General features: G+C 42.0%; 1 protein-coding gene across 2 annotated transcripts in view; it reads left to right on the forward strand.

Annotated features, from left to right (window-relative positions):
- The window catches only part of LOC128699024 (gamma-glutamyl hydrolase), a 137282-nt gene that overhangs the window by 44320 nt on the left and 74580 nt on the right, over positions 1-18382 (forward strand). The window lies entirely within an intron of this gene.

Genomic DNA, 18382 nt, shown 5'->3' on the forward strand with positions numbered 1-18382 from the left:
TCTCGTTGCATCTCTGGAACATCCTGTCACTATCCACCGTGTCAATTTATCTGAGTATTTTATGTCCTCATCATGTCCCCTCTATCCCTTCTGTACTCCAGTGTCATCAGGTTGATTTCCCTTAACCTCTCCTCGTAGGGCTTACCCCTTAATGCAGGGACTAGTCTTGTTGCAAACCTCTAATTTCATGACGTGTTTGGTCAGGTGTGGGTTCCATATCGGTGCTACATACTTCAATATGGGTCAAAAGGGAATATGAAATAAATGTTGCCAGTGAATCAAAGACCTGTCCTAAGGGTTCCTTTCAGGTGTATAGGAATACTATTATGGGAACGATAGATCCACTTAAATGAAACACAGGTCAGCTAACTGTTAGTGTCAAAGATATGTGTAATATATTCATCAGGATACAGCATACGAATGGAATTCCATAAATCATTAATTATACTGCTAAGGAAGGTAATTAATTATGCAATGTTAAAGTCGTTAGTAAACCCTTAGTTAGTTTCTTCAGTATTTTAATACAATCACGTATTATACCGGATAAATGAAAAATGGCAAATGTGATATCCATTTACTAAGTGGAGAATAGGTCCTGGAGAGGGTTTCGGGGGTAAACGCCCCCGCCGCTCGGTCTCAGACCAGGCCTCATGCTGGATCAGGGTCTTATCAACCAGGCTGTTACTGCTGGCCGTACGCAACCTGACGTATAAACCACAGCTCAGTTGGTCAGGTACTGACTTTAGGTGCCTGTCCAGTTCCTTCTTGAAGACAGCCGGGCTGGGAGGCAGTTGAACAGTCTTGGGCCCCGGACACTTATTGTGTTGTCTCTCAGTGTACTCGTGGCACCCCAGCTTTTCATCGGGGGAATGTTGCATCTCCTGCCGAGTCTTTTGCTTTCATATGGAGTGATTTTCGTGTGCAGGTTTGGTACCAATCCCTCCAGGACCTTCAAAGTATATATTCTCGTGTATCTCTCTCGCCTGCGTTCAAGGTAATACAGATCAAGGACCTTCAACCGTTCCCAGTAGTTTAGGTGCCTTATTGCACTTATGTGTGCCATGAAAGTTCTTTGTACACTCTCCAGGTCTGCAATGTCGCCAGCCTTCAAGGGGGCCGTTAGTGTACAGCAGTATTCCAGCCTAGAGAGCACAAGCGATTTGAAGAGAATGATCATGGGCTTGGCATCCCTAGTTTTGAAGGTTCTCATTATCCATCCTATCATTTTCCTAGCAGATGAGGTAGATACATTGTTGTGGTCTTTGATGGCAAGGTCCTCTGACATTATCACTCCCAGGTCCTTCACATTACTTTTCCACTCTATTGTATGGTTAGAATTTGTGGTATACCCTGATGTATTTTAAATTTCCTCAGGTTTTCCATATCTGAGTAGTTGAAATTTCTCCTCGTTGAACTTCATATTGTTTTGAGTGGCCCATTCGAAGATTTGGTTGATATTCGCTTGGAGTCTCGCAGTGTCTTCGATGGAGGTCACTGCCATGGTAATCCGTGTGTCATCCGCAAAGAAAGACACGGAGCTATGGCCTACATTTCTGTCTTCGTCAGAAATGAGGATGAGGAATAGAATGGAGACATTTATGTCCCAAAAATAACAAAAAAAAGGCACAATACCGTGACTGGAACGATACACAAATAACCCACACATAAAAGAGAGAAGCTTACGACGACGTTTCGGTCCGACTTGGACAATTTACAAAGTCACACTAACCAGAAGTGGAGCAGGACGGCTATATATAGGCAGGAAGAGGTGGTGGTGGTAGTAGTAGTAGTAGTAGTAGAAGAGGTAGTAGTAGTAGTGGTAGTGGTAGTAGTTTACCTGGAGTTTACCTGGAGAGAGTTTCGGGGGTCAACGCCCCCGCGGCCCGGTCTGTGACCAGGCCTCCTGGTGGATCAGCGCCTGATCAACCAGGCTGTTGCTGCTGGCTGCACGCAAACCAACGTACGAGCCACAGCCCGGCTGATCAGGAACTGACTTTAGGTGCTTGTCCAGTGCCAGCTTGAAGACTGCCAGGGGTCTGTTGGTAATCCCCCTTATGTGTGCTGGGAGGCAGTTGAACAGTCTCGGGCCCCTGACACTTATTGTATGGTCTCTTAACGTGCTAGTGACACCCCTGCTTTTCATTGGGGGGATGGTGCATCGTCTGCCAAGTCTTTTGCTTTCGTAGTGAGTGATTTTCGTGTGCAAGTTCGGTACTAGTCCCTCTAGGATTTTCCAGGTGTATATAATCATGTATCTCTCCCTCCTGCATTCCAGGGAATACAGGTTTAGAAACCTCAAGCGCTCCCAGTAATTGAGGTGTTTTATCTCCGTTATGCGCGCCGTGAAAGTTCTCTGTACATTTTCTAGGTCGGCAATTTCACCTGCCTTGAAAGGTGCTGTTAGAGTGCAGCAATATTCCAGCCTAGATAGAACAAGTGACCTGAAGAGTGTCATCATGGGCTTGGCCTCCCTAGTTTTGAAGGTTCTCATTATCCATCCTGTCATTTTTCTAGCAGATGCGATTGATACAATGTTATGGTCCTTGAAGGTGAGATCCTCCGACATAATCACTCCCAGGTCTTTGACGTTGGTGTTTCGCTCTATTTTGTGGCCAGAATTTGTTTTGTACTCTGATGAAGATTTAATTTCCTCGTGTTTACCATATCTGAGTAATTGAAATTTATCATCGTTGAACTTCATATTGTTTTCTGCAGCCCACTGAAAGATTTGGTTGATGTCCGCCTGGAGCCTTGCAGTGTCTGCAATGGAAGACACTGTCATGCAGATTCGGGTGTCATCTGCAAAGGAAGACACGATGCTGTGGCTGACATCCTTGTCTATGTCGGATATGAGGATGAGGAACAAGATAGGAGCTAGTACTGTGCCTTGTGGAACAGAGCTTTTCACCGTAGCTGCCTCGGACTTTACTCTGTTGACGACTACTCTCTGTGTTCTGTTAGTGAGGAAATTATAGATCCATCGACCGACTTTTCCTGTTATTCCTTTAGCGCGCATTTTGTGCGCTATTCTGCCATGGTCACACTTGTCAAAGGCTTTTGCAAAGTCTGTATATATTACATCTGCATTCTTTTTGTCTTCTAGTGCATTTAGGACCTTGTCGTAGTGATCCAGTAGTTGAGACAGACAGGAGCGACCTGTTCTAAACCCATGTTGCCCTGGGTTGTGTAACTGATGGGTTTCTAGATGGGTGGTGATCTTGCTTCTTAGGACCCTTTCAAAGATTTTTATGATATGGGATGTTAGTGCTATTGGTCTGTAGTTCTTTGCTGTTGCTTTACTGCCCCCTTTGTGGAGTGGGGCTATGTCTGTTGTTTTTAGTAACTGTGGGACGACCCCCGTGTCCATGCTCCCTCTCCATAGGATGGAAAAGGCTCGTGATAGGGGCTTCTTGCAGTTCTTGATGAACACAGAGTTCCATGAGTCTGGCCCTGGGGCAGAGTGCATGGGCATGTCATTTATCGCCTGTTCGAAGTCATTTGGCGTCAGGATAACATCGGATAGGCTTGTGTTAATCAAATTTTGTGGCTCTCTCATAAAAAATTCATTTTGATCTTCGACTCTCAGTCTGGTTAGCGGCTTGCTAAAAACTGAGTCATATTGGGACTTGAGTAGCTCACTCATTTCCTTGCTGTCATCTGTGTAGGACCCATCTTGTTTAAGTAGGGGCCCAATACTGGACGTTGTTCTCGATTTTGATTTGGCATAGGAGAAGAAATACTTTGGGTTTCTTTCGATTTCATTTATGGCTTTTAGTTCTTCCCGCGATTCCTGACTCCTAAAGGATTCTTTTAGCTTAAGTTCGATGCTTGCTATTTCTCTGACCAGTGTCTCCCTGCGCATTTCAGATATATTGACCTCTTTTAGCCGCTCTGTTATTCTTTTCCGTCGCCTGTAAAGGGAGCGCCTGTCTCTTTCTATTTTACATCTACTCCTCCTTTTTCTTAGAGGAATAAGCCTTGTGCATACATCGAGTGCCACCGAGTTAATCTGTTCTAGGCATAAGTTTGGGTCTGTGTTGCTTAGTATATCTTCCCAGCTTATATCGGTTAGGACTTGGTTTACTTGGTCCCACTTTATGTTTTTGTTATTGAAGTTGAATTTGGTGAATGCTCCCTCGTGACTAGTCTCATTTTGTCGGTCTGGGGCTCCACGCATACATGTCTGAACCTCAATTATGTTGTGATCTGAGTATATTGTTTTTGATATGGTGACATTTCTTATCAGATCATCATTGTTAGTGAAGATGAGGTCTAGTGTATTCTCCAGTCTAGTAGGCTCTATTATTTGCTGGTTTAAATTGAATTTTGTGCAGAGATTTAAAAGCTCGTGTGAGTGTGAGTTTTCATCAGAGCTGCCTCCTGGTGTTATTACTGCAACAATATTATTTGCTATATTCCTCCATTTTAGGTGCCTTAAGTTGAAGTCCCCCAGGAGCAAGATGTTGGGTGCAGGAGCTGGAAGATTTTCCAGACAGTGGTCAATTTTTAACAGCTGTTCCTGGAATTGCTGGGATGTTGCATCCGGAGGCTTGTAGACTACCACAATGACTAGGTTTTGGTTCTCGACCTTTACTGCTAAAACTTCCACTACATCATTTGAGGCATTAAGCAGTTCTGTGCAAACAAGTGACTCTGCAATGTACAGGCCAACCCCCCCCCCTTTTGCCTGTTCACTCTGTCACATCTGTATAGGTTGTAACCTGGGATCCATATTTCGTTGTCCAAGTGATCCTTTATGTGGGTCTCAGTGAAAGCCGCGAACATTGCCTTTGCCTCTGCAAGCAGTCCACGGATGAAAGGTATTTTGTTGTTTGTTGCTGGCTTTAGACCCTGTATATTTGCAAAGAAGAATGTTATCGGACTGGTGGTATTGTTGGTACTGGGGGGGGATTTTTTTTCCGGCATTAGTATCTGTATCTGTTGGTTTGGAGTGGAGGCCATCGACTGTGGTTCCACTCCAGGAATGACTGGATTTGGTGTACGATTTCTGCCATTTCCTGCCAGTTTTTTTTCCTTCCTGGCACTAAAAAACCTCTCCCTCTTGAGTGGCTGTGGCTACCCAGGTTTTCCCATGGCCTGGATGTTTTGTATCTTTTTGTCCCCTTTAGATGGTATGCCTGGCAATTTAAGTTATAGCACAGTCTTTCCTGTACTGAAGAGGTACACATTTCAGGGTGAAAAAGCTTACAGGAAGGGAGTTTGCATTTCCTGTTGTCATATGGGCATGGCATTTTCTAGGGTGGTCATAGTTGCATGTCCCATCTGTTTTTCCAGATTTCCCATGCCAGCAGATACCAAGTGCATAGTATGTGCACAGGCTTGGTTTCCGCTTGCCTTGGGTTTCTGTGACTGTATTCCCTGTTGGTGCATGTTTCCCTGTCTTACTTCTATCCTCCCTAGCACCAACAATGGAGCTCCCACCAGTTGTTTTTGGTAATTTATCCTCACTATTGCTATTGGAGTCCTCTTGTTTGTTATTTCCTGCGGTATTTCTAGTTTGCAATATTGGTTTTATCTTATCTTTGACTACACTTGTTTCCCTACTATGGCTCCTGTCCCCTATGAGGTCATTTATATGTATTCCTTCCTGCGTACAATTTCCGACTACCTGGACAAAATCTCCAGCTTCACCATTACTGTCTCCCAGGACAGTATCTCCAGCTTCACGAGGACGAGCCAGTCAAATACAAAGGAAGGGGAGCACTGCAAGGGAGCTAGGTGCCCACAGAGGGAGAGCAAGCGCACAGAGGTGCGTGAAAGGGGAAGTGGTGAAAAAACAAAGAAGGAACAGAAACACGAGACAGAAGAGAGAAAGACAACCCAGAGGAGAAAAAGGAAAGAGGATAGGGGAAGAGGGAGAAGAAGAAGAAAAAAAAAATGAGGAGTCAGGTTAAGTCACGGGTGTTCTGAAGTTTGTAGCATTTTACAATGTAGTGGGAGAGGAAGGCATCTACAGAGACGAAGCCACGACTAAGATTCATACAAGGAAGGTTGTGTATTAGAGAGGATTCAACTAGACGGCGACTGTTAAAGTTGGAAGTAGGGAAGACAGTTTTAGCAGAAGACCAGTCAATAGGATGGCTATGATCTCAGACGTGACAGAAAAGAGCATTGTTAGTGTCGGCAAGCCTAACTAATTTTGTGCTCCCTAAGTCCCATATCTGGCAAGCAGCATAAAGAGGCTACGACCCCCCTAACTCTCTCTCTCGTTCCGACATCTGGAGAACAGATGTGGAACATATGTGTTTTGAAGATCGAATATGTACGCCGAAACAACAACATACCAAGCAGAACTATAGATTGCAATTGGTCGTAAACGAGCTACACATGAAGTGTTGACCAAGACCTCTTCTTTTCCTGCTCCACAGAACCCGCAAAATATTGCGGGTTCTGAGAAAAATCTGTTTCTTAAACTTATTCATATTAAGGAGAAATAAGCTCTTGGTCAAATTAATTAACAAGTAAGACTCACCTAAAGTGAAATACGTCAGTATCAGAGAAATGGGTCCCTTATTTCTGCATTATTTTGCCAATATAAGGAGGCAAGGGGACTTTAGTATGCAAGGGTCTCTCTGGTATTCAAGGCTCTTACAAGATCAATCCGAGTTAGTAATCGCGTCAGAACGTTATTGACGATAACTCAGGGGACGAATTCATGGATGACGTTGTATTCTCTGTGTTGCTCATTCATGCTTGACCGATCATTAAGGAGAACCGAAGCAAAGATACCGTGTTGAAGTACCGATACTTATCTGTGCTCAGTGAGTTATGCCAGTAAGTCTGACTACCGTCAATGGTAATACGCTAGTATTACCATTGACGAGTGAATATCGCAAACAAGGGATGGTAATTCCAGAGACTGAAACAATTTGAAAGGTACATGGCATATTGAACAGATTAACTGAACAATAACACTAGTGAACAACGAACTATCCCCGCGTTTATAAACGGTCACTCAACTTGACCAGAATGACAAAAGAAGATGGAATCATCCTACCATCAATCAAGCCATCAGTACCGGTGTCAAGACACGGTGGTATCATACGGGTATGATACATACACCCAAGGCAGTTGAATGATTGTGCCTACGATTTTTTCTATTTATCATCCAGTTTCGTTCATTTTGGTGTACTGTAAGAATCGTATATCAATACTGTGATGAAGTATCCATAAGATTGGCCAAAAAGCAAATGAAAAAAGAAAATTGACTAAAAATGACATTTGGCATCATGAGGGCATGTAGTGGCACTGGGGAAAGCTGTTTGGGCACTTTCTATTGATAGAACAGTGCTAATTCCATTATGCTATGGTCAGAAATACTGTAATAAACCTTATCTTCATTCTCAAAAACAAAACAAAACAAAACCAGTTTTTAACATTTAGGAAAATATTGACATTTAACCCCCACACAGATATAAAAATATTTCGGATACTTCATTTTTTTACATAATCTTGTAAAATAATCATTCTTTTATGTTTATTGTGAAAATCATTTCAATCTGTTCTTTAGTATTGTTGTATCATCAAGAAAAAACGTGATTGGTGTCATTGGTTATGGGAGTAAATTCTTGGGTAGCTTTGGGTAGGGGTAGTTTTGATAAGGACCTGTCTTGCATAGGCCAGTAGGCCTTCTGTAGTGTTCCTCCATTCTTATGTTATGAATCACTTTTTCTGTCTTTGTGAACAATGCAAGTGATCTTGTACAGTTACCCCTTTATAAACTCCGTTTTCTCTAATATTATCCCTCCGCCCAACTGCTCCCAGACCTAACAACAACAACAACAACAACAACAACAACAACAACAACAACAACAACAACAACAACAACAACAACAACAACAACAACAACAACAACAACAACAACAGCAACAACAACAACAACAACAACAACAACAATAATTTTTATTTGGACATGCTACATAGTTGTACAAGGAATTATACTGGTTGGGTGTACATGCCAAAAGCCCCTTGTATGCACAGCATTATGGGCAGGATTAAAATTAACTTAAGATTAACTAAGCAATGATAGATTGTTTTTAGATTTTGTCACCGAAGTGGCTAGTTTATTGTGCACCCCATATCCATCCTGTGGACGGTAGCGCTAGAGCATATGAATACACAAAAGGCCCAGGAACTAGGCCCCAAAGGATTAACAAGTGTACATATGGGTTTTTATTTATCTACATATCTAAAGTTCACTTATCTGTTACAAGCAAATTTAGGAAATTTGCTTAGTATATCTGATATCTCATTTTCATTAATAAGACATCTTGACATGTCACATAGGTTATTATATAGTCTGTGTATTCCTCAATAAGTGGACAATTAAGCACATAGTGTTCAAGAGAGTGACCATATGCCTGATCACATAATTTATATTTAGTTTGATCATCATCTGTGTGTCTCCCAAACTGCCAGAAGTACTTGTAACCAAGCCTAAGCCTGGCCACTACAACATCAGTCAGTCTGTTCACATTGCAAGTTGCTCCATAAACATACTTATCTACGTTCATGTTATCATAGTGGGTTATAGATCTACTCAGGCTTCTAACTGCATTCCTATAACAATCATTTTCATTATTTATTTCTCTCCTAATATTATTCCTAATGCTAGACACAGTTATACCAAAGTTATATTCTACATTCTCCTTCTGGGTACTCTTCTTGGCTTCGGCTAACATATCAACTTTATCATGAAGGAGTAATCCAATGTGTGATGGGATCCATAGCAATTGTACATTAATCCCTTTGTCCCTGATTTTTGAGTATCTATACCTGGCTTCTCCAATGAGCATGTTGTTGGAGTCATTATATGAGTCAAGAGCCTTCAACTATGACATAGAATCAGTAATGATGATAGAGTCAAGCTCAGTGTCATAAGTTAGCTTTAGCGCCATTAAGATTGCAAACAATTCAGTTAAGATAAGATTTCGTTCGGATTTTTAACCCCGGAGGGTTAGCCACCCAGGATAACCCATGAAAGTCAGTGCGTCATAGAGGACTGTCTAACTTATTTCCATTGGGGTCCTTAATCTTTTCCCCCAGGATGCGACTCACACCAGTCGACTAACACCCAGGTACCTATTTGCTGCTAGGTGAACAGGACAACAGGTGTAAGGAAACGTGTCGAAATGTTTCCACCCGCCGGGAATCGAACCCGGGCCCTCCGTGTGTGAAGCGGGAGCTTTAGCCACCAGGCCACCGGGCCTGGTGTAGACGCCAGTTGTTAATTCTTATGCCTACCTCAATAGGGAGGTGGCAACAAGAGCAGATGCAGCCCTGCCAGAAGACTCCTGTTTAGATCCATCAGTGTATATAACTTGTAATAACTTATTACTACCAGCTAGGCGAGAAATTTCTTCTTGAGCAGTTGCTTTAACAAGTGATTTAAGGAAGAGATTACTAGCAATGAGTTTCTTGGGAGGGACTTGCAGGTATGTGATATTAAATGAACACATCTTCCCTGGAGGGGTTGTTGTCTACAGTGATACAGTTCATGCAAGTTATAAAACTTGCAAAGTCTGGTTCATTTCTCAACATTCTAATACCGAGTACAGTGTTAATCTCAACAATCCTATCATTGACACTAGAAATACCAATCTCCTTCCTCATATTAAGAACCTTTGTAGATTTGGGACGCCAAAGAATAATTCTGAGAGCTTAATTCTACATTAACTCCAAGGGCCGGAGAGAACTTTCTCTAGCTAATATCAACATGGGAGCAGCATAATCAATTAAGGACCTAACATAGGCTATGTACATCATTCTCACGATTCATAGTTGGGGTTGTAGCCAGCAACATTAGCACCATAGTTGGGGTTGTAGCCAGCAACATTAGCACCATAGTTGGGGTTGTAGCCAGCAACATTAGCACCATAGTTGGGGTTGTAGCCAGCAACATTAGCACCATAGTTGGGGTTGTAGCCAGCAACATTAGCACCATAGTTGGGGTTGTAGCCAGCAACATTAGCACCATAGTTGGGGTTGTAGCCAGCAACAGCTTTGAGAGCATTTAGCCTATCTTTGCATTTCTTATTTAGTTGTGGTATAGTGGATTTGTTAAAGGGTACATCTACACCAAGATATCTGTAAGTTTTAACGTAGCTAATGTTTTCACCCTGCAAATAGATGGGTGGGGGATATCTTTGTTTTAAAGGAAGATATTATGAGGCCTAGTCGATTACAAATTGTTTGAACTTCATTAAGAATGGTATTCATCTTCTTATGCCTTGTTGTATGTATCATGATGTCATCAGCATATCTTATAGCTATATGTTTAGGTGAGGCAGGTAGAGCATTGAGGAGAGCATTAATCAGAATATTAAATACCTAAAGATATTTCTTTCGACTCACTTCTAAAGCCTTGGTAAAGGACAGATGATACTCTATTTGACAGGTATCCTATTATCCAGCAGAGTAAGCTACCACCAATATTCATTTTGGCTAGTTCATGTAGTATAATGGTTCTGTTCGTAATATCAAATGCAGATTTTAGATCAAGAAAAGTGGTAAAGCTAGTAGAGGTGTGTGCAGTGAGAAAGGTGGAAATACAGTTCTGCACACTTTTACCTTTCATGAACCCATAGAGGTAGGGGGAAAGTTGGTGTCTGATTCTGTAGTACAGTCTGTTAAGTATCATTCTTTCAAAAGTTTTACAAAGACAATCAGTTGAGGAGATCGGTCTAAATGTATGAGGCTGTTGGGGCTTAGGGATAGGCACAATGAGACTATTGGTCCAGGAAGTAGGAAGAACGCCCTCAATGTAACTGAGATTATACAGAGCCAACAAAGGGTTATCAGGCACGTGCCTTAGAGTTCTGAGAATATCATAGGTTATATCATCCTCTCCAGGAGCAGTTGATCGACCTTTAGTTAATGCATTATCTAATTCATACTCGGTGAAGAGGTAATCACTCTCATCAATATTTTGGCTCATAAAATTAATCAGTTTCAACATTTCTTCAGAGGCACTCTCTAAATTTTTTCTAACATAAGATGGAAGGTTTTCATGCCTGGATGTTTTGGGCCAGTCATTTATGAGATCATTTGCTTTTTCAAGAGGAAAGGGATGAGCAACATTGCCAATCTTTTTCCTGGTTATTTTATTTATACCTTTCCAAGCCAAACTTAAAGAGGTAGACCTATTTAATCCACTAACAAATTGTTCCCATTCCTGTTGCCTAAGCTCTTGCTTTCTATTCCTTGCATTTGTTAGTGCAGCTTGGAACGTTCTGAGCAGGTCTGGGATTCTACATTCACGGTATGCTTTACCAATCCTCCTAGCTGCTGCATGTGTTAGATTGTGAAGCTGTGGATCATAATAGTATTTACATTGATTTTATTGTTATTTATAGTGGAAGGTCTATGTTTTCTTTTCATGCTCACTTGATCTGTGAGGACAATCTCAATAGTGGTGTTGAGAAATGGTATTACCAGCTAAGTTTAAATATAGGGAAAACTTAACTTAGAAAGACAACTCATCGCCTGCACAGCCGCCCCTGCAGACGAGGTCTTGAGAAGCTGTCGAAGTCATCTCTCTCAACGGGCTGTAAATGAGTTATAATTTGTAAGATTATAAATTACACCTAGGGGGTGTTATGTCAGCATATTTCATTCACTGATTGCTGACAAACTTACTTGTGTGGACTCAAAAGTCCGCCCCTTACTGCTGACTATAGGTTGATTACAAACTCCTTGCGATTCAAGAACTGCGCAGTCCCCCGTACTACAAGAAATTCATAACCTACCTTGCTCTTGTAGCGTGAGCTATGGTGTTCTTCACACCTTCGACAGGTATCGGTGACTTGATAGAAGCTGAAGTGTCCTTGGATGTCCACGTCTTCCATAGTCTAGGAATACGCACACTAGTACACTATGTTCCACAAGATTTGTCTTTATTGTTCACAATCTTATCACTAAAGAAGCTGATCACACTTCTCTTAAGTGTTTATTGTGTTTTATGAGACACTTTGTTCACACTAACACACAGATCGTTCTTTGTTGGTTATCCTGGCGTCAGTGTCACTCTCAGTAGAGTCAAAAGTAATCTGAAGACGCCACAGCACCCCATGCCGTCACTGCCCCCAGCACAAAAAAAAAGCTGACCTAGTACTTTTTGCTTCCTTGCCACTTCCTCGATGAAGCAAAGCAGAATGTTTGTTTCTTGCTGTTTTAAGCATAGACAACAATGTACACTATCTTTACCATGGTAATAAAGTGGGAGCAGGATTTTCCTTAATTGTCGTGCCAAGGTAAAAGATGTACTGTCTCTTATTAAAATACACTCTTCAACACTGGACTGCAAGGAGCAGCAGTCGCTTGACCACAGGTCGTATACTGGTACTGCATCTGGGAACAATTACTCACTGTAGCAGTAAACAAGACGCTTGCCCCTTCTGAGAGAGCTGGGCCGCTCAGGGCTGAAAGGGCTGAAAGGGGCTGAAGGGAGCTGATACCCCCCTCCTGGAGAAAATTTCTCCACACTGGGGGGTGGCAGAGGTTCGCTGCAGGTGAACTATTCATCACTTAACATTATTTTGATTTTCTCACTCGCCACCACTGCTGCTTGTCTTTTCTGAACAGCTTTAGTCTGTGTGGTTTCTGGTGAATCACTAATTTTGTTTTCAACACTGTGTAATTCTAACGGCACTAGTTTATTTATTGTCCGCTTATTCACTACACCTTTGCTTAAAACATCAACTGTCCTGATGACTCCATTTGCACCAGGATATATGGTCACAATTTTTCCAAGTGACCATTGGGACCTCGGACCATCATTGTCAATAATCACTATGTCACCAGGTCTTAAGGACTTATGATTTTCAGGAACACCAGCTCCATAGAAGTGTTCTCTCAATGAGGTGAGATAGTCTTCTCGCCAAATTTTCTCCCAACGTTCAATCACTTTATTAAGGTGTTTGAATTTACGTCTGAGTTGCTCAGGTTCGAAATAAGTAGGATCCTCTATGATTTCTTTATCATTCATGGGAGGAACAGGTTCGAGCCTTCTGCCATGGAGTAAATAAGATGAACTTAACACTTCTAAATTGTCCAGATCATCGGTAACATAAGTTAGAGGTCTGTTGTTGATTCTATTTCTATTTCAGTCACAGCTGTACGGAATTCTTCTAAGTCGATTCTTTGACGATGAAGAGTCTTCCTTAAACAACGTTTTACAATGCCGATCATTCTTTCATAAAATCCGCCGTGCCATGGAGATTTAGGAGGAATGTATCTCCAACGACAACTGCGTTGATTCAGCATCTGTTGTACTTCTGGTTGATCAAAGATCTTGCTTATATAAGCAGCACCAGCAACAAAGTTCGTTGCATTATCTGAAATCATCAGTCTGGGACATGCCCTTCTGGCTGCAAACCGTCAGAATAATTTGATAAAGGTTTCAGCAGACATGTCAGTGGCTACTTCTAGATGTACTGCTCTAGTTGTAGCACAAGTGATGGGAACTTTGTCAACTGTTTTGGTTAAAATTATTGGTCCAGTGTAATCTACACCTGTCACCTCAAATGGAGTGATATGACAAACTCTTTCAGAGGGATATGGAGGTGGACCTGGATACTGACATACTAGCATATAGTAGTGACGACAAGTAATAGTCCTTTATTTGTTTTTTCACACTTTGTCGACCTTGAGGTATACAGTAGGATTGTCGTATATGACAAAGTGTGTCAGCTACCCCACCAAGTAACACGTTACTGTGGGCGTTTTGCACAATCAGTTTTGTTAGCCAATGATTCTTGGGGATCAATATTGGATGTATGGTTCTTTAGGTAGTTTACCTGGAGTTTACCTGGAGAGAGTTCCGGGGGTCAACGCCCCCGCGGCCCGGTCTGTGACCAGGCCTCCTGGTGGATCAGAGCCTGATCAACCAGGCTGTTGCTGCTGGCTGCACGCAAACCAACGTACGAGCCACAGCCCGGCTGATCAGGAACTGACTTTAGGTGCTTGTCCAGTGCCAGCTTGAAGACTGCCAGGGGTCTGTTGGTAATCCCCCTTATGTGTGCTGGGAGGCAGTTGAACAGTCTCGGGCCCCTGACACTTATTGTATGGTCTCTTAACGTGCTAGTGACACCCCTGCTTTTCATTGGGGGGATGGTGCATCGTCTGCCAAGTCTTTTGCTTTCATAGTGAGTGATTTTCGTGTGCAAGTTCGGTACTAGTCCCTCTAGGATTTTCCAGGTGTATATAATCATGTCTCTCCCTCCTGCGTTCCAGGGAATACAGGTTTAGGAACCTCAAGCCCTCCCAGTAATTGAGGTGTTTTATCTCCGTTATGCGCGCCTTGAAAGTTCTCTGTACATTTTCTAGGTCGGCAATTTCACCTGCCTTGAAAGGTGCTGTTAGTGTGCAGCAATATTCCAGCCTAGATAGAACAAGTGACCTGAAGAGTGTCATCATGGGGTTGGCCTCCCTAGTTTTGAAGGTTCTCATTATCCATCCTGTCATTTTTCTAGCAGATGCGATTGTACAATGTTATGGTCCTTGAAGGTGAGATCCTCCGACATGATCACTCCCAGGTCTTTGACGTTGGTGTTTCGCTCTATTTTGTGGCCAGAATTTGTTTTGTACTCTGATGAAGATTTAATTTCCTCATGTTTACCATATCTGAGTAATTGAAATTTCTCATCGTTGAACTTCATATTGTTTTCTGCAGCCCACTGAAAGATTTGGTTGATGTCCGCCTGGAGCCTTGCAGTGTCTGCAATGGAAGACACTGTCATGCAGATTCGGGTGTCATCTGCAAAGGAAGACACGGTGCTGTGGCTGACATCCTTGTCTATGTCGGATATAAGGATGAGGAACAAGATGGGAGCGAGTACTGTGCCTTGTGGAACAGAGCTTTTCACCGTAGCTGCCTCGGACTTTACTCTGTTGACGACTACTCTCTGTGTTCTGTTAGTGAGGAAATTATAGATCCACCGACCGACTTTTCCTGTTATTCCTTTAGCACGCATTTTGTGCGCTATTCTGCCATGGTCACACTTGTCGAAGGCTTTTGTAAAGTCTGTATATATTACATCTGCATTCTTTTTGTCTTCTAGTGCATTTAGGACCTTGTCGTAGTGATCCAATAGTTGAGACAGACAGGAGCGACCTGTTCTAAACCCATGTTGCCCTGGGTTGTGTAACTGATGGGTTTCTAGATGGGTGGTGATCTTGCTTCTTAGGACCCTTTCAAAGATTTTTATGATATGGGATGTTAGTGCTATTGGTCTGTAGTTCTTTGCTGTTGCTTTACTGCCCCCTTTGTGGAGTGGGGCTATGTCTGTTGTTTTTAGTAACTGTGGGACGACCCCCGTGTCCATGCTCCCTCTCCATAGGATGGAAAAGGCTCGTGATAGGGGCTTCTTGCAGTTCTTGATGAACACAGAGTTCCATGAGTCTGGCCCTGGGGCAGAGTGCATGGGCATGTCATTTATCGCCTGTTCGAAGTCATTTGGCGTCAGGATAACATCGGATAGGCTTGTGTTAATCAAATTTTGTGGCTCTCTCATAAAAAATTAATTTTGATCTTCGACTCTCAGTCTGGTTAGCGGCTTGCTAAAAACTGAGTCATATTGGGACTTGAGTAGCTCACTCATTTCCTTGCTGTCATCTGTGTAGGACCCATCTTGTTTAAGTAGGGGCCCAATACTGGACGTTGTTCTCGATTTTGATTTGGCATAGGAGAAGAAATACTTTGGGTTTCTTTCGATTTCATTTATGGCTTTTAGTTCTTCCTGCGATTCCTGACTCCTAAAGGATTCTTTTAGCTTAAGTTCGATGCTTGCTATTTCTCTGACCAGTGTCTCCCTACGCATTTCATATATATTGACCTCTTTTAGCCGCTCTGTTATTCTTTTCCGTCGCCTGTAAAGGGAGCGCCTGTCTCTTTCTATTTTACATCTACTCCTCCTTTTTCTTAGAGGAATAAGCCTTGTGCATACATCGAGTGCCACCGAGTTAATCTGTTCTAGGCATAAGTTTGGGTCTGTGTTGCTTAGTATATCTTCCCAGCTTATATCGGTTAGGAATTGGTTTACTTGGTCCCACTTTATGTTTTTGTTATTGAAGTTGAATTTGGTGAATGCTCCCTCGTGACTACTCTCATTATGTCGGTCTGGGGCTCCACGCATACATGTCTGAACCTCAATTATGTTGTGATCTGAGTATATTGTTTTTGATATGGTGACATTTCTTATCAGATCATCATTGTTAGTGAAGCTGAGGTCTAGTGTATTCTCCAGTCTAGTAGGCTCTATTATTTGCTGGTTTAAATTGAATTTTGTGCAGAGATTTAAAAGCTCGTGTGAGTGTGAGTTTTCATCAGAGCTGCCTCCTGGTGTTATCACTGCAACAATATTATTTGCTATATTCCTCCATTTTAGGTGCCTTAAGTTGAAATCCCCCAGGAGCAAGATGTTGGGTGCAGGAGCTGGAAGATTTTCCAGACAGTGGTCAATTTTTATCAGCTGTTCCTGGAATTGCTGGGATGTTGCATCCGGAGGCTTGTAGACTACCACAATGACTAGGTTTTAGTTCTCGACCTTTACTGCTAAAACTTCCACTACATCATTTGAGGCATTAAGCAGTTCTGTGCAAACAAGTGACTCTGCAATGTACAGGCCAACCCCCCCCCCCTTTTGCCTGTTCACTCTGTCACATCTGTATAGGTTGTAACCTGGGATCCATATTTCGTTGTCCAAGTGATCCTTTATGTGGGTCTCAGTGAAAGCCGCGAACATTGCCTTTGCCTCTGCAAGCAGTCCACGGATGAAGAATTATGAATTCTTCTTCGACATCTAATAATCTTTTCTGAGTCGAGATAAAGTCCTAAAGAATTAATCATAACAGGTTTCTTTTGGGATTTATCTTGTGTTTCTAGAAATTTATATTCTGTAGAGAAAACACCTTTCTGTATTAGTTTCACCCAGTATTTAATGGGTTCAAGACATTCATAATCAGGTTTTATTCCTTTAATGAATTTAAAGACAAGAGCTGTAACTCTTAAGAGTTTATTTACCCAAAGATGAGTATTTAGATCCTTCAATGACTATTTCTGTTGTGTCTGCAGTATTTACACAACTTATTTCTGCTGTGTTCAAGCAGACTGTTTCTTCTGGCATAATGTGAGCGTTTTGCTGAGGCCAGTTATTTTCATTAGAGAGCCAGTTCGGTCCGTGGAGCCATAATTTATATCCACAAATTTCTTGAGTGGGACACCACGTGACAACATGTCAGCTGGATTCTCTTGGGTAGAGACGTGGAGAAAGAGATAATCTCTCTGCATCTCTTTTATTTCTGCTACTCTGTTCTGTACATAGACCAACTTACTCTTATTATTTCTTAACCATTGGAGAACTGCCTCATTATCACTCCAGATCACGGTTTTTTCAATAGTGAGATGATCAAGTACTTTGTTGAGATAGACAGCTAATTTTGTACCTACATAGAGTGCTGTCAGTTCCAGTTGTGGTACTGTTCTGACCTTCAAGGGTGCTACCCTGGCCTTTGAAGTAATTAGTGTACTTCCTTTAGCATTACTCATGTAAGCTACAGCGCCATAACCTCTGGTTGACGCATCACAGAACACATGTAATGTGTACTTGTTTCCCTCTTGACCTATTTGTCTGGGAAATTTAATTTGATGAAGTTGCTTAAACTCCCTGGATATTTCATCCCATGCTTGACTCATTTCTAGAGGCAAGTTCTCATCCCATCCAATTTTGAGCTTCCATGCTTCTTGCATAAGCATTTTACCCTTTATGGTAATTGGTGAGACGAGTCCTAGAGGATCAAAACATTGTGATACCTCTGACAGTAAACTACGTTTAGTGAGTGTACTGCATGATTTATTGTTTATCTTTTTGAGACTCAAAGTATCTTCCTGTGTGTTCCAATTAAGTCCCAGCATATTGTTGCAATCAGGAATTTCAGCTTCAGCGAAATCTTCTTTGATAAGTTCCCTTAATTTGTTTTGAATTTGTATTCCACATCCTTAGAGGCATATTTGCTTCATTCATCTTCTTGTTAGCTTCTCTGTATAAGGATTTCAAATCCTCCTCTTTATTCACAGTACCTTGAAGATTGTCCACATAGAAACTTTTCTTTAAGATTTCTTTGAAGGGGCTTTCAGATTTCTTCAAATGTGTATTTAGAGTAGCTTCTAGTAAGAATGGAGAGGATGTTGCACCAAATAATACTGATTTGAAACGATAAGTTTTCACAGGACTTTGAGGATCATGTGGATTTTCAGGCCACAAGAATCGAGTATAATCTCTATCTATTTCTTGTAGTCCTACTCTTAAGAAAGCTTTGGAAATATCAGCCGTGTAGGCATATGGGTTTGTGCGAAATTTCATAA

This window comes from Cherax quadricarinatus, chromosome 31 (assembly GCF_038502225.1).
Source record: "Cherax quadricarinatus isolate ZL_2023a chromosome 31, ASM3850222v1, whole genome shotgun sequence".
NCBI lineage: Eukaryota > Metazoa > Arthropoda > Malacostraca > Decapoda > Parastacidae > Cherax > Cherax quadricarinatus.